General features: G+C 37.2%; 1 long non-coding RNA gene across 1 annotated transcript in view; it reads right to left on the bottom strand.

Moving 5' to 3' along the window:
- Positions 1-9,716, bottom strand: part of LOC125079933 (uncharacterized) — a 48,852-nt gene extending 39,136 nt beyond the window's left edge. Inside the window, exon 1 of the long non-coding RNA XR_007121170.1 lies at positions 9,648-9,716. This is a non-coding gene — a long non-coding RNA (uncharacterized LOC125079933). The remainder of the gene's footprint in view (positions 1-9,647) is intronic.
- Between the last annotated feature and the right edge of the window lie 8,157 nt (positions 9,717-17,873).

Genomic DNA, 17,873 nt, shown 5'->3' with positions numbered 1-17,873 from the left:
AATAGTTTCAAAATTGTCAATAGTTTCACATTTTCTGTCTGGCTTGATTTCAAGGCTTCTTTTTTCTTATGGAGTGATTGGTAATAAGCTATTTTATTTGAGTGTATGTGCCTAAAATTCTGAACAATCTCATTTTTCAGTCTATCTATAGAAACACCAAAGATAAAGATTTGCCCTCAATTTCACTGTTATTTTCTTTTTTCCACATTGTGCTTAGAATACCAGTTGATTCTATTTTATTTGGACATATTTCTAACCTCCTGGTGATGAAGTTGTCTGGAAAACTTAAGTACACTTATATTTTAGCTCTTTCCCTATGGGGTGTATTAAGTGTTTTCACATTAAAAATGAAATACATTCCTACGTTTTCTTACTTAATTTAACTTTCTTATAACAGTGGTTTGCATCTTACATATTTTATATATCACAGTATTTGTAGTGCTTTTTATGGATTTTAGCTCATAAGACTGCATATGAATATAAAATGGGTTTTATTTATGATTACTCTCTTTAAAACGTTTATCACAGGATAGGAAGTATACATAACATTTAATGGAACACCAATCATTTTTACCTTCTAATTAAACATATTCCCTGAACACCAGCATGACCAAAGAGGTTCTCTTTTTTGAGTTCTTTATGGGAATATATACATGACAAGGTGAGCAAACTGTGATTTATTTTAATCATTATCATCATTCTCACATTTACTAACATGTGCTATATTCTTACTATGCCTCAGTCCTTGGCTAAGTTATAGGTATCATTTCATTATTCTTCTCAACAACCTTTTGAAAAAATTGTTTGTTACCCTGAGTTGATAAGTAAGGAAACTGAGGCTTGGCAAGATTCAGTAACTTGCTCAAGGTCACATAACCATTAAGTGATAGAAACAGGAGTTGAAGATAAGTTTTTTTACTTCAAAGAATGATGTCAACTCTTATTTTCTTCTGCTCCTTAAGGTCTGGATGGACATTGAGAAATTGGTCAGGATAGATCCCAATGATTAGTCTCAGATTGAGATTTACTAATATTTAAGGTTAAACTGTTTTGTTTACATAATATACCATATAGGAAGGGAAACATACTTTCTTAGAACAGAGTCTACCATCAGTAGAAGAGTTTAGGAATGTTGGTTGAGTATTAGGGTTGAAGAAAGGTGATTTTGAGTGTCAGTTTCTTGTAAGGGTCTTTGACAATTGCCTTTGAATCTGGTTCCTTAGGAAACCTACCCATTTCCATGAGAGAAACAAGTAACTGAGAATTGACAAGAACAAGGCAATCAGCAAATTTGAAACAGCATAGACATGATAAAAATCTAAAAGAATGAAACATTCCTGTTCGGGGTCTGATACGAGTCCTAATAATGTTGAGGGGAGCCCCTTCCTTTCTCATCAAGAAAATAATTGGTGTTGCCATGGGGATAATAACTTTAATATCAGAATTATGGAAGCCCTGGGATTAGTGCTAGGGATTAAGAGAAGAGTGATACTCTGAGGAGTGTCTGAGGAGACACCAAGCTTCAAAGTGCTGACAAAGGTCAGTAGAGACCAGAAAGAACACGGTAGCTAACACTTCCCAAAGGGTGTGTTAGTTGGCTTAGACTACTATAGCAAAATAGGACAAACTGGTGGCTAATAAACAACAGAAATTTATTTCTCACTGTTTCAGAGGCTGGAAGACCAAGATCACAGTGCTAGTATAGTTGGGTGAAGACCTTCCTGGTTGCAGACTTTTCACTTTATCTTTACACAGCAGATAGGACTAATAACTCCCCCCAAAGCCCTCCTTCCTAATATTATCACTTTGGGTGTTAGTATTTAACATATAAGTTGGGGGGGCACAGACATTCATACAAAGGAGGAATGGAAAAAGGGACAGCTTCTTCTCCAAAAGTCTATGTTAATAAATCATCCTCAAAATGATTTATTAAAAATCCTAAAAATTCCTAAAAATCAAAATGATTTATTAAAAATCCTAAGAATTCCTAAAAATCTAGGAAAAGCCTAGATTTGGGAGGATTGAGGTTAAAAAATATGCTGATGAGGGCGCCTGGGTGGCTCAGTGGGTTAAAGCCTCTGCCTTCAGCTCAGGTCATGATTCCAGGGTCCTGGGGTCGAGGCCCACATCGGGCTCTCTGCTCAGCAGGGAGACTGCTTCCTCCTTTCTCTCTGCCTACTTGTGATCTCTGTCTGTCAAAAAGATAAAATCTTTAAAAAAAAAATATGCTGATGAGATAGTAAAACAGAAACTGCTTTTAAATTCTCTCTTGTTACATCCAGATTGCAATCGTACAGTACAAACATTCATATTATTGTCCTGGTATATGTTGCTAATATCTCCTTTCCATTTGAGATGCAATATTCATCTTGATTTAATAGTTAAAACTTTCCTCAATTTTGATAGTTGATGGGTTGCCATTTGGTGGGTGGAATGCATTAGTTTCCTTAGTATCTCTCAAAGTTTTGCTTTTGAATTAAATAGGATTGTTCGGGAATAAATCAAGTAAAAAATATTTATTATATATCTCACCTCCGTGCCCATTGGATTACCTAATGGATAGTACTTAATTCATGACTTGAGTTGAAGGTTGCTATCTGAATACTCTCTTGGCGTAGACACACTCTGCATTTTTCACCTCTGTTTAATTATATCTTCCAAAGCTGAAATGATTTCAGAGCATGGTCTTATTTTGCTGAAATTTTTTATTCTTTTTTCTCCTACTTCATCAAATAAACAAGTATGTTCTGGGTATGCAGCAGATATATATTACTATTATCATTTCCTTTCTTAATCCCTGTATCTACTCCTTCAGCCCACACATAACCACAGAATGATTCAGTTGATAATTTTAAGTGCTCAAACAAACTACATTTCCCTTGATTAACTATACAGCAAACTTCACACATGGAGCTATAACTTCTCTTGGTCCTAGGCTGCAAAATTTTGTATTTGAAATCTGAGACTTCTGGGACTTATATTTCAATGATGTTTTGGATAAAAATTTCTTCAGTTCACCTAGGAAAGAAATTACTGTGATTGATTCCTTTAGTCCTGATACTTCTAACTGAAAAGAGACATTTTCAAACATCAGTGCACATAAATGCAAAAGGGAAAAATGTCAGGAAGAAAGGTTGTCTCATTGATTTTAGTTTCCAGCATTCCAAATCTTAATCCTCTTGTCTTAATTTGGGATACCCTAGACTGGATGTCTTAAATGACAGAAAGTTATTTTCTCACAATTCTGGAGCCAGAAGCCCGAGATCAAGACTTAAGACCTCAATGAATACCATGATCATGGGCAGTTTTCTGGCTTGTAGATAGCTGCCTTCTTGCTGTTTTCTTCTGCGTGGCAGCGGCGGGTGGGGATGGGTAAGCTCTCTGGTGTCTCCTCTCATAAGGACATTAATCTCATCATGAGAGCCCACCCTCATCATCACATCTAAATCTAATTCTCTCCCAAACATCCCATATCCAAATCATCACATTGGAGCTTAGGGCTTCAGCATATGAATTTTGAGGGTTATGATTCTGTCCATAGCACCTCTTTACAGTTGTGAATGGCTTGAAACAATTACTAATATTCACTGAGAAATTGGTATGAGCTCACAACTACACTGGATTCTGTGGGAACTATAAAAAGAAGGAAGAAGACATGAAAAGATGATTTGGATTTTAGTAAATTTAGATAGATCCTTTAGTACAAAAACATAGATACAGGACTTCATTCCCTATAAGAATTTTTTAAATGGCAGAATGCTTTTGGGTTTCGTCATTGAGGAGGAAAATCTTTAATTTCAGGTTCACAAAAAGGCATGGTGGGAAAAATAGAACAGTTCTTCCTTTAAGATACTTCCTTTATGATTGCTAAGAATTGTCAGAACATAGACCAGAGTAGGCTAAAGAGTTCTATCAATCTATCAGGCCCCCCCTCTTTTTTAAAATTGTGCTCTTTAAGGTATTTATATGGCTATATAAACTGGAGATAGAATGCCTATAACTTATGTTCTTGTCAGTTCATCTGGGTCTATTATTTTATCCATAAAATATAAAATTGCTTAAGAGAAGAAGTAAGGTAACTTAACCAGAAAGGAAAAGTATTATTACATGCCTACAAGCAGACATTTTTATACTATACTTGGTTTAATTCTCATAATCACTCCTCCAAAGTAACTATTTTTATCCCCATTTTACGCACAAAGACATTAAATTCCAGGAAGATTAAATAACTTGCTTTAAACCAGTTTTAAAAAGCACTTGTTCTGCCAATAAGTGGTAGAGATAGAATTTTAGTCAGACCATGTTTACTCCAAAGCCCATACTCTTTTCATCATACTATTTCCCTGAGAAAACTACACTCAACTTATGTTTGGTAACTGAGTATCTGTTTGGTTCTGTACGCTTCTCAAGCTCATCTGCATATTCACAGTGTTTGATTTGCCTCTATCTCTTCATCTTTTCCAACAGTTACATCAGATATCTAAGCAAGTTGAAAAGGATACAAATTCATCCTTCCATCATTCTACCTATTGTTCCTAAACAATTCCATGCAAAATAACTAGAATGGTATTTGCTCTTTTGTATTGCGTGGAGATGTTCTAAATAATGTTCTAAAAGAAATATAATAGATATCGTATGAATATGAGGATCTATGGTAAAATAAATTTGGGAAATTCTGGTTTAAATGGATAAACAGATTTGTACCTTGCAGGACTTCTTACATCTTAAAATGCTAATGTGTGGTGTAGATTTCCAAGAGGAAAATGACCTGCTGTGTTTCCACGAGTTATTTGACCACAAAACCCTATTTTTATTGAATAACTATTAGAGTCTTACAGAACCTAGAATTCTCTAGAGTACAGTTTGAAGCACTGACTTCTGGCAGTGAAGGACACCTGTTTCATCTAAGTGGTTTTCCTATGGTCACTACGAGAGTACATTTATCTTGTGAGTTAAAACTTAAAAGCCCAGAATGCATATGTGGATGAGCTAGTTCTTTCATTTCGATTGGTAAAGCAGTTTGGGGGAGATGATAAACCACACAAACATGTGCACAGAGTTCTATTTGTCTGTGTAGTTCAGAGCAAGGTGCATTTAAGATTGAATTGCTCTGGTGGAGTGTGAGTGTGGGTAGGGTGGGAGTATGGGTGGGCGGCATTCATTTTAGGCCACCATTATGAAAGTAGAACTCGCTTGCTTTTACTATCAGCACAATATGTGCCTTTGTAAACAGGACACAATCTGGAACCTGATTCCTGTATTAAACACTTTTCTGTAGTTCATTTTTAGAATTTTGAGCTTAGATTCCTCATGCTGTTATAGAGCAGGCTTAATTTGTGCCTACAGAAGGCAGTTCTCTTGGAGTCTGGGGGTATTATGGGAAAGCAATACATGAATTGGCATTGGTGGGGAGAGAGAAAAACTGATTGCCACAGATCATTCTCTTGAGCTTCCAACCATCTGGAGGATGCCATATGGAGGAGGGAAGAGTTCAGAGAAGACCAGCACTTAAATCATCAGACCCATTTTAGTCTCCATTGGACTAGATTTGATCATGAAGAGCTGACTATAGTTCTATTATGGCTACTCGACTCATACAGGAGTAGGTTAAAATAATGAGTTCACCTTTTACTAGCTGTATGTCTATTTTCAAATTACCTGATTTTTCTAAACCTTGTATTAATCATCAGTAATAGGAGTATAATTCTCATTTGGACTTATTGTTATTATTAATGGACATAAAAGCACCTACATTGTGCCTTGCTTATAGTTGATAGTGAGTATGGCTTTCCTTTTGATCCCAGACTTTTGGGTGGGGTTGGAGAAGGACTTGATCAGTGGGTAAGAGGAATTCACATAGGGGGAAAATATCCTGGTGCTTTCCTATATTTGATACTGTTTCTTTGTTAAGAGGGCTGGTCAGTTTTACATCCTAGATACTAGATGCCAAGTGCACTTAATTTCCAGTGAACTTTCTTCAGTTCTCATTTTACTTTTCCTCTCTGCAGACTTTGATAATGAAGAGTACTTTCTCTTAAAATTCTTTGACTTCTACAAGGATCTACTCTCTTAGTTCTACCTAATTATATGCCTACCATTTCCTCCAGCTTTTGAAAAGATTGTGTTCTGGTTATCCATCACTGCATAACAACCTGCCTCCAAACTTTCTGATATAAAACAATAACATTTTATTTTTACCCCTTATGGTTTTGGAGGTTGACTAGCTCGACTGGGTGGTTCTCAGGTTCTCCCATGGAGTTGAAATCAGAGATGCAGGGTTGGAATCATCTTAAGACTTATTCACTCATATCTGGCTCCTAGAAGAAGTGGGGGGGATGTGAATCGATGGGGGCTGCAGCAACTGGGGGTCTTTGGGCATCTATTTGTATATATGTAGTTGCTTTTCATAGTTTTTAATACAGCAGCTTCAGGGTACACATGCTTCTTACATGGTGAATCAGGGCTTCAAAGATACATTTCTGAGCTAGGTAGGTAGATTGAGAGAGATGGAGAGAGAGACAGAATGATAACATTTTATGACCTAGCCCCAGAGGTCATGCATCATCACTTCTAAAACATTTTATTCATCAAGACCATCACAAAGGCCTGCTCAGTTTCAAGGAGAGGAGAAATCAACTCTGCTCTTGCTGGCAGGGAGACAAGATTCTGAAATCAAATATTTTTGTTGGTACTTTGGGAAAATAGAACTTACCACAGTCTGCCCTCTGGCCCCAACAGTGTGCATCCCTTTTACATCCAAAATAGACTCACTCCATCCCCTAAGACAATCCCCCCCGCCAAATGATCATGCCATTAATGAAAATTGGATCACTCTCAAGGGCAGGATCTTATAATGAGGTTTAGACATGGGTGAGGCTCTTCAGAGTGGTTCCTTTTCAGAAAGAGGCAGAATAGCAGTCATTGGTCTGTAGCAATTTAGAAAAAGGAACTAGGCATATGTTGCCAATTCCTTGATTAAAGTTTAGGTGTACTGTCTGGGAATGATTTTTCACATTTGTCTTTGCCCTTCTCATAAAAATAGTTCCTGTGTTTGGAGACTGCCCCCCCCCGCCCCCATTCCCCAAGTCTGTTTCCTTCTGGTAGAAGCTCAAGCATGATCTCTTTCATTTGGTGCACATTGTGGTTTTGTTTTGTTTTTTTGTTCTTGTTTTGTTTTGTTTTGTTTTTCCTAGCCAACCTGATATAATTCTTTTTCAAAATTTGGTGTCTTTTTGAATGTATCAATCTCTAAACCGTTACGTTGGACAAAAGTAACACCCATGGATCTCTTCAGGGAGATAATCCCTGTGGTGTCTTGAGCTTCCTTTGAGACACTTGTGGGATAACACACTTCAGAGTCTTAGAAGTCCTACTGTGTGATTGAAAGGATCTGTGAGGCATGTCTTGATATTCTTAGAAGGTCTTTGTCTTTTTCAGGTGTTACCTTAAATTTTTCTTTTCTTTCTTTCTTTCTTTTCTTTTTTTTTTAAAGATTTTATTTATTTATTTGAGAGAAAGAATGAGAGAGAGAGAGCAAGTGTGACAGGGGAGAGGTGAGAGGGTGAAGCAGACTCCCCGCCAAGCAGGGAGCCCGATGTGGGACTCGATCCTGGGACTCCAGGATCATGACCTGAGCCTAAGGCAGTTGCTTAACCAATGGAGCCACGCAGGCACCCCTTAAATTTTTCTTAATACAGGTTTTTATACTTATACTCCTTCCTGGCTCTATCATTACACCATGTTTTCTAACTGCATGCTCGATGTTTTCTATATCCTAAAGTTATTTCTTAATTTTAGGATTGTTTTTCTTCCAGAGAGACTCAAAATTAAAAGGTCCTATTTACTCAGCAAGCCCTGACTCCTTTATGTTTAAGAATTCTTTCTTTTGGTGATGGCTGTCCTCATGCACTTCACCACAGTCAGCTAGAAGGTGGGCAGCCACTTCAGTGCTCTGTCTGAGCTCTTACATCATCTAGTTCATTAAGTGCGCATTTTCCCTATTTTCCACATTATGGCAGGCAGTGGTGTGGCTAAACTTTCTAACAATGCCTTCAGGCTTGCCAGACTTTCTGGCAGTTCATAGAGTCGAAGATTACATGTCTCAAGATAAAAGGCCAACTTTTCATGACCTTTCTTGGAAGTCATGCATACTTCTGCATTGTATTTGTTTAGGTGATCACGAAGGCCCACTGAAGTTGAAAAGGAAGGGAAATAGACTCTACTTCTTGATAGAGAAATGGCAAGAGTGTAGAAAATATGTGGGAATAAAAATTCTGTGACAATTCATGCAAAATATAATCTAAAATATCCAGAATATAGCTCTTCCCAAATGTTCTGTTTTTTTCTCCACTCCTTTTCTTTCAATGATTGTGCACCTGGTGATGCACTCATGGCTTCAGTAAAACACTATGTATGACTATCTCCAAAATCATTATCATCACCCTAGTTATAACCATTATCAAATAGCTATCACATTTTGAACACCTGTAGTAATCCATGCACATATTATTACAGTGTTGATAATTATGAAGTTTAAAAAAATAATGGTACGAGCAATAGTAGTACCTATTTCATATAGGTATGAAAATTTAATGAAATGTGGTGTCATAAAAAAGTTAGCCTTGTGAATTTTTAATCACCCATGATCTTTTTCTTCCCATCCCCAAAGCCATTGCAAATAGGCTATGTGGTCTAAATAAAATTAGTCATTAGTTTGTTATTCAAACACGGTTTCAAGAACTCTAGCACCACAACCTATATTCTGTCTTGATTGCCAATCTCTGTTCTCCCATATAGAAATGCTTGAGCCATCACTAGAGGGATTACATATGCAATATTAGGCAAGATGTCTACTGCTGAGTGAATGCTTGGTACCTTCTTTTCCTTTACAGAGAACCAAGTTGAGTACTAAGAGCCATAGAACATTAGTGATGGAGGGCATGCAATGATGTCATGGTGATCTTAGACACTGTCCACTGATGCAGAGTAGTTCACTTGTTGCTCTCCAGAAACTATAGGTATCCAAGAAGATGTCTTTTAGTTGAGACTCTCTGCCAATGCTTCAACCTGAACAACTCTGTTTTTGCTTGTTTTACAAATTAGGATTCTATTCAAGATTTTCTTTGGGAGAACTGCAGTTTCTACTTTCAAAAATTGAAAAATCACCAATAATAATCACCAACCCACTTTTAAAGATGAAGAAACTGAGACTCAGAAAATTGACCTCATCAAAGTCACATTCGTAACAAGAGGCAGAGGCAGCACCATCATTAGACTTCATAACTGATCCTTTTAGAGGGCTCTGTTGGTGCAGGGTCATATCCTCCTGGCCCCTTTCACTCAAAGCTCCAGGGGAAGACTTTGAATTGCCTTCACTGTTATCTTTTTACTTGAAGACTTTCACTAGGGAGGCTGCTCTGCTGGAATGTAGGGAATGTTGGAAAGCCTGAAAAATTAATAGCCTCCAGGATCAAGCCCAAACAATAAGTAACAGAATTTTGTGTAAAAATACTCCGGGTTCCTTGTTCTTTACATCTAATAACGCTGAGGTGTGTGTTCTATAATGCTGATCTGGGACTTGCCCTGTGGGATTAAGCTGTAGTTATCCATAGGGGTAGTTTACTTGATAATATTCTTAAGTACTATACCTATTTGTTTCCTTATTCCCCTTCCAGAGTATTCTTGAGATTAGAGTACTGATAAACTTCTTTCACTGGAGTCCTTGTCTCAGGACCTGTTTGGGGAAAAAATAAAATTATGACATCTTTTGACTCACTATATAGTTCTGGGGCTTGAGTTAACAATTGGTGGATGAGTAGATTGGCAAAAAGCAAATTGAGTGGAAGACTGGGTAGAAGTTGGAATGTGACTAGCTTGTGTTTCCCATAGATCATGAAGAACTACGCCACCTTGGCACAGGTCCTTCCAACTTGTGCAACCCACTTTGCTAGCTTCCTGTTTTATATTTTCATTGTACTTTATGTCCACTCAAACATTAACATTCTACTTTGATAGTCTGTGTTCTATCTTCCCTGGCTTATCATGACATTCTCAAAGTTAGCAGCCTCTCATTCATGCAGCATGTCATGCAGTGCTTGGCACTGAGTTCACTGGGTTGGTGGGGGCTAAGTGAATCACCTTCCTTGTATACTGGTAAAATGGGTCAGAAGCTCATCTAACAGAAGCAAGTAGAAAATCAGGTGCCTACACAAGATCAGGGGAAAGAGCTTAGCTGTGAAGTTGTAAGAACTCACAAACCATAAAAGGTTTTTAAGTACAGGAGCAACATTATGAAAGTGCTATTTATGGAAGAAAATGCATTGAAGCTATACTTAAAATAGATCAGATCAAGTGAGCTTAAAGTCAAGGAGGCTGACAAGAGAGCTCTGCTGTAATTCAGGTATGAGGGGATGGCTTGTGGGGAGGGGGAAAGTCGTGTCCAGGAGAATGGACAGAAGGAGATAGAAGAAAAGAGAGATACTGCACACAATTTCAACAGGAAATGGCAAGTGTTGGTAGGTAACAATATGTCAGATTATATATATGTAGTGCTTTCTCTTTTTATAGTAATTTAACTCAAAAGTTTGGAGCCATGGGGCAGATAAGACGTTATTGACAAAGGCAGACATTAAAAGCAGGAACTGCTGTTGGAAGTGGTTAACAAGCTCAATTTAGTTGCTTTAAGTTTGTGGTGAGACCAAAGTCTTTAAGTAGTAATATGCTATTCAAATATAGAAGAAGCCAGGACTCGTTGACTGCTGAAAGCCTCACAAATTATTGTTTCAGAAATGCCTAGATTTATCAGCTAATTTTTAATGGAGAAAATAAATAAGAATTGCTGTAGTAAAATATTTATCACATTTCTTTTTAGAGTATTCAATAAAAATTCAATGATGTCAGTTTAAAGACTGTGCTTTCATATAATATACTAAATTGTAAAATACATGAGAAGGCATTAAAAGTCATTATCAACATTCCTAATTTTTACATGTCCTATAAGGTAGCATACATATCAGTTAGGCCTAGATTAAAGAGTTGGATATAATTTATGCTTTTATTTCACTTTATTATGTATTATGCACCCACTGTGTACTTTACAGTTTGGAGGAATATAGAATGAATAAGATCACATTCTTGCTCTCAACAAATTTAGACTCTAAACAGTTTGTTGAGACCAAGTCAAGATACCTCCTTGGCCAAATCAAAAAGGCCACATTAAAATGTCAAGTGTGCAAAAAAAGTCTAGTGTGCATAAATAGTGGGCTTGCGTTGTCCTATGGGGGTGGTGGCTAATGAAGATTGTCAGTTGACTGGGGTCATCTGGAAAGGCTTTGCTAAAAAGGTGGCATTTGAGATGGTCCTGGTATGGGATAGCTAGACTATTAGTAGGCTGGAGAGGATGTAGCAAGTGGTGGGTGAGCTGTGTTGTCTCAATGAGGTGAGAAGTATTGAGGTGTCCTTGGGCCAAGTGGTGGACATATGTGTGTGGAGTTGTCAAGGCACTTGTGAACATCGCAGCCCAAGGGCTGTGGCATCACAGTGACTCAGACCTGAGAGCTTTACAGCCTCCCATTGCACAAACCTGTTCTGTTTCAGAGCAACGCCTGAGTCATCACAGGGAACAGTTGGCCATGTTGTTACCAGTACACTCTGAAGCAGTTACAGAATATTTATGCCTGTTGGCAAAGGGAAATCGGATCTGGGGGCTCAGGATTCACTCCTGTATAAAGGAGTGTGCCTGAAGTCTGTTTTCCTGTTGAACCTTGAGAGATAAGAATTGATATAAGAATATTAACAAGTTATCAGTGCCTCCACTTATAGAATGCCCTATGCTGTTCAAAGCATAAAAGCATGTTAAATACATAATTCACTGAAGCTAAGTCCACAGACACCCTGCTGTCAGTAGCCCTCGTTCATGGATATGGGACAAAGTCTTAGAAAGCTGGAGTAACTTTCCCATAGTCATGTAGTCCAATAATCAGTTGGTATATGATTTCAACTGATTCTGACCCCAAATCCCCTTCTATTTAAACAATTGTAACTCTTGTGAGTACCTAAGAGTCATAAGTACACGACTGATGGGCCACAGAAATCGTTCATCTTGGCGCTGCTCTTTGGTGAGTTTAGTGTTTTAATATGCCAAATATTATAATTATTAGTAAGCTAAAAGTGCTGCTCCTAAATGTCCTATTTCTTCCTTATCATAATAACCCTGTAAGGCCAAGTTAAAGTTCAGAGAAACTGCTGAACATGACCAGAGTCACAAAGTAATCCTATGTGGTCACTGGTGCCTTGAACACGAAACACAGGCTCATTCTACGAGTGGTTCAAAGTAGGAACTCATTCAAATAAAATATTCATTCAAATAAAATAAATAAAATATTTATTTTATTTATTCAAATAAAATATTCAAATAAATAAAATATTATGGAGAAGCCTAATATATGATGAAAGCAAAGAGAATGGGGCTGCTGAGAGTGAACTCGGGTTTTAGAACCTTCGGGATCCTGCCTGTTCAGATTCTTCCTCTTGCACTTACTGTCCCGTTCCAAGGCACCTCAATAGAAACCTGGGCCTTGAAGGGCTCGAGTTCTACTCTTTTGCCTTTTGTATAAAGGACACAGCCACCTCATTTAAGCCTTTTATCTTCCCTCTCCCCATACCTATACTCGCCTTTAGGGAACATTTCCTATTCTTTGACTCTTGTGTTTGTCTCTGCTATGTGAACTTGGAGGTTCTGTGTCCTAATGTGCAGGTTTATGGCTTGCCCTATGGAGATATTAATATCTGGAGCAAGAACTTCTTTCTCTTTCCTAAAAGAATATAAAAATATCAGGCATCTTTATATGACATTTTAATTATCTTATTCCCACCAAGAAAACACAGAAATTCTAGTGTCAGATTGCACAGGTTCAGATCCTTGGTGTTTAACTTAATATGTTGAAAAATAGCCTTTCTGTTCTTCTCATCCCTAAAATGGGGATAAGAATGGTAACTGCCACTCTGGACTACTTTGATAATTAGCGCTTCATGTAAAAAATGTAGAACAGTGTCTGGCACAAAAAAAGTACTTGATAAATAGTAGCTATTACCATGTATTAAAAACTGTTGGGAGTTTTTAGTCTCAATGAGTTGGTGTGACTAAGTAGACACACACACACACACACACACACACACAAACACACACTTGTTGCTCTGAGACTGTACTGATCAAAAGCATCCTATAAAAAAATGAGTCTTAATTTTGCCTTTTTAGAAGCAACCATGGTTGAGTAGTGAAGGTAGTGTTTGCTGCCACACCATAGGATAAGCACTGAAAAATTATAGTATGTCTATAGGGTACATGGTATAGTGCCCCTGGGATGGTGAGCAGAACTCAGAACATGAGGAGTGAAAATGTTTCAAATATGATGAATGCAGTGAAGAGAATACTGAGTATTCAGCCTAAGGGATTTCAGGTGGAACAAAAATCCAATAGGTGGGGACTAGAAAGAAGGAAGGAAATACTTAGTATCTAGGATGTGTTAGGGATATGTTCCAAAAACACATTTTGTTTAGTTTTCATAACTATCTCATAAAATAAGAATTATTGCCCCCATTTTTACAGATTAGAGAAGCTGGAGTTCAGGAATGCCTGTCAATGGGATGATCTAGAATTGGACTACAAATTCTGAGTTCCTTCTGCTGCATCCCTTTATGTAAGTTGGAACTGTCCAACAAGAATTGGGCTGCCTTAGCCATCTTGAAGTGTATACACAATACAGTGGGTTGGTTTCTGATACTCTTGATTCTAATCCTCAGTATATGACAAAAACATTTTAATCTCAATTTTTTTCTAAGTTATATTTCATATTCCATATTGATTTTTTCTTTCAAATTTGAGTTCTTCATTTTCAGGAAATCTGTCAAGCTGCCATTGAGTTTCATTCAGATATCTCTATTAATTTCATCAGAGTGCAAATTTCAAGATAGAGTACTTCACTAGGGGCTTTGCCTTGTAGACACTGTTTTAACAGACTAAAAGGAAACAAAGTTAGCCTTGACTACTGTAACAATCCTATTATATTGCTGGAAATCCTCCAGACATTCAAGAAGTGAAAACAGTAACTGCAAAATTAGCCCAGAGCTAAGCTAGCCCAGAGCTAAGCTTCTCTAAGTGGCTGCTCTTGTATTTCCTTCCTTGTTACCTGAATCTATAATTTTCCAGAATACTATGTGCTTTCTCCTTGCTCTGACTTAAGTTTTCTCATTTGTATGATAAGGAAGTTGAAGGAGAGGTCCTTGAAAATTCATCCTCATACTGATATTTTGTCATCTGAAGATTAACCGAGAATGAATTTCCTATAGTTTTCCCTTCTTTTTTTTTTCTTTTCCTCTTTGCCGTTTAAAAAAAAATTTGTTTGTTTACTTGCTTGATAAATGAGACTTTAGTTTAAATTCAAACCCTTGTTGTTTTTTTTTTTTTTTTTTTTAAAGATAACCTTGGGGGCGCCTGGGTGGCTCAGTGGATTAAAGCCTCTGCCTTTGGCTCAGATCATGATCCCAAGGTCCTGGGATCGAGCCCCAGATCAGGTTCTCTGCTCCACATAGAGCCTGCTTCCTCCTCTCTCTCTGCCTGCCTCTCTGCCTACTTGTGATCTGTCTGTCAAATAAATATATAAAATCTTAAAAAAAAAAAGATAACCTTGAAGTGTGTAGTTCCTAGAACAAGCTGGCACTCCATAAAGAAAAGAAATGATTCTCACTTCAGCAAAACAGCAAAGTTACAGATTGCAGCTATCATCGCTAATTAGCCATCCCAGATGGAAGGCTGCCTCACCTCAAAGCAAGAGCTGGACAGCTACCTACAGATAACTGGGACAAAAATAACTTGCTCCATTCTCTGTACAACAACCATGCCATATTGCTTTTCTTGCAAGAGATGTCCATTTTAGAACTGGGGCAAAATGGACCAGATTTGTAATCAGTTTTAATAGAAATTTTTAGGTGTAAAAATAATAAATGCTATTGCAGAATGGTTAGGTAATGTAAAAGACAAAAATAAAATTATCCACGGTTCTATCTAGTCATAAATATAGTTAAGTATATTGTTATATATCCTTTCACTCCCACTATGATATATGTATATGAAATAGAAGTTTACACAGAATATTTTCCAAGCCTTTTTACTTAACACTTAAAAACATTTCTAGGTCATTACTGTCATCCCACTGTATCATTTATGAATGATGAAGAGCATTTTGTTATATGAGTGTTTCTTATTTTAGCCACCTCTAACATTTGACTCTTAAGTTTTTCATTTTTTCACTATTATAAGCAATGTTGTAATGATCATGCCTGTACATAGATCTCAACACACATCCACAAATATTTCCTATATTTCCTATACACACATCCACACACACAGAATCTATATTCAGAACACAGCCCTTTTGGCTATATGGCCTTGAGTGAGTTTCTGAATAACCCCATGCCTAAATTCATTCACCTATAAAGTGGAGGTAATAATAGTATGTACCTCATATCGTAAGAATTAAATGGGGGTGACACTTGAAATGTGTTTAGCACAGTCTCTGGTAAGTCACAAGTACCCAATAATTATGAGAAAAATGTTGCCATTAGCTATATTTATGTTACTGGTCTGTCAAGAGGGTGCATGCTGGGACAGAAACTTCACCTTCTGACCTACTTGGGTTTATATGGAGGTTAGAAATCATGGGCGGGTGGGAGGATGGGTGTGTATTCCCAGACATCTCTCAAAGATGCCCCCATATCCTTCTTAGCCTTAAGGCAGTGCCAAAGACAATGTAAGCACATGTTATTTTAAAAGGCCCGTGATGGAGAAGAGTTTAGACACTCTGGGAGTGCGGTCTGGGACGAGCAGATGAAGTTACAAGTCCTTTAACTTCTCTGTGCTTTGTTGAAGGTTAATCAGTTTGCATGTTTTATAATGAAAGATGCTGGCCCTGAGTGGAGAGGCAGTTAGCCAAGATTTGGAAATCTTTGTGAGAGTTAAAAGAGGAAAGTGAATTAGCAATATAATACAATAAACGGTTTAAATAGTAGGCCTGGCCAATCGGTCATCAATGCAGAGATATTCAGTCAAAGGCAGGCCAAGTCTGTAAACGAGGGAATAACACGACTCATACTGTATTGCATAGAGTGACATTGAGTTTTGGAAGCATTTTACAGTTCCCAGAGATAATGATGTATCAGTGGAAATGCTTTTAAAAAGCCATAAAGTCCGAAATGCCTAAATCAGGGTTAGTGGTGAGATCACAAGAATGGTCAGCATGGCTGAATTGTTAGGGAGAATAAACGCTAATTTATTCCTAGAAATGCCTGTTGATATTTGGCACTTCATTTAATCATAACAGTAGTCCCTTATTTTTGGATAGTGCCTGTATCTGAAAACCTGAGTCCCAGTAATACCAATTGACACTCCCATTTTATGCAAAAAGACATATATACACTATGGAGTATTATGCCTCCATCAGAAAGGATGAATACCCAACTTTTGTAGCAACATGGACAGGACTGGAAGAGATAATGCTGAGTGAAATAAGTCAAGCAGAGAAAGTCAATTATCATATGGTTTCACTTATTTGTGGAGCATAACAAATAGCATGGAGGACATGGGGAGTTAGGAGAGGGGAGTTGGGGGAAATTGGAAGGGGAGGTGAACAATGAGAGACTATGGACTCTGAAAAACAATCTGAAGGGTTTGAAGAGGTGGGGGGGTGGGAGTTTGGGGGAACCAGGTGGTGGGTATTAGAGAGGGCACGGATTGCATGGAGCACTGGGTGTGGTACAAAAACAATGAATACTGTTATGCTGAAAATAAATTAAAAGATGATTAAAAAAAAAGACATATAAATTCTTGTTTGTTAGATGAGGGAGTAGGAAGGCAGAGATTATGTAATTTGGAGTTAGATAATGTATGCATCCATGATGGATGTCACTAGCAAGAGAGTCCACAGTCCTTTTCAGAGACTTGAGTCTTCAGCAGGTATGTTGGCTAGCACTCTAATAATAGAACCTAGGTGGTGTAGCAGTTTTTTTCAAGGAATCAATTTATTTCTAGGGATTTGCCAATAAAAATATGGATATTTTCTACAATGTGCAAGACACAGCTTACATGAGGAATGAGCTTTTCAGTTGGTTGCAAGGTAGATGCTATGTGAATGTAAGAAGTCCACACTAGGTGATTTCACAATGTAAGTAAAAAAAGAGTCAATATGCTTAACACTAAAGGAACTTCTAAATCAGTTAAAAACATTTTTCTAATTAAAATGTGGACTGAGAACGTGAATAAGCAAGTTGTAAGTGAAGCAAAATAAATAAAAATAGTCCTATGAAAATATAAAATCTCATTAATAATAAAGTAAATTTAATTTAAAATAAACTCCTTTTTTAACCTATAAGAATTGGCATTTAAAAAAATGATACATCTACCTTTTGGCAAGATTGTGATAAAATAATATAAATGGTAGAAATGTAAAGTATTTAAAGAGGGAAATTTAGTAATGTATATCAAAATTCTTAATGTATTTTCTTTTTCATTCAGCAATTTCATTTCATGGAATCTACTCTAGTGTCCTGGTTTAGGTTCACAAGGACAAAATATCAGGGATAAAAGTTCAAATGCTTTTCGTTTATTAGTCAATAAGAGACTGCATTAGCTACAGTGGGCTTTAGAAGTTTAATTCAGTGGAGAATCTTAGAAATGATATGAATAAATGCCTCAGAATTACTTCACCTAAGGGCAGAGGGAGTTGGGATATTTATATACCAACTCTTGATAGTCATTTTTGGAGAGCTTCTTGTGGAAGTAATTCCCTGGACTTCTAGCCTGCTGTGAAATTGGGCTGAAC

The sequence above is a fragment of the Lutra lutra genome, chromosome 10 (genome assembly GCF_902655055.1).
Source record: "Lutra lutra chromosome 10, mLutLut1.2, whole genome shotgun sequence".
NCBI lineage: Eukaryota > Metazoa > Chordata > Mammalia > Carnivora > Mustelidae > Lutra > Lutra lutra.
The sequence above is the reverse complement of the archived record's forward strand: the minus strand, read 5'-3'. Positions and strand labels throughout refer to the sequence as shown.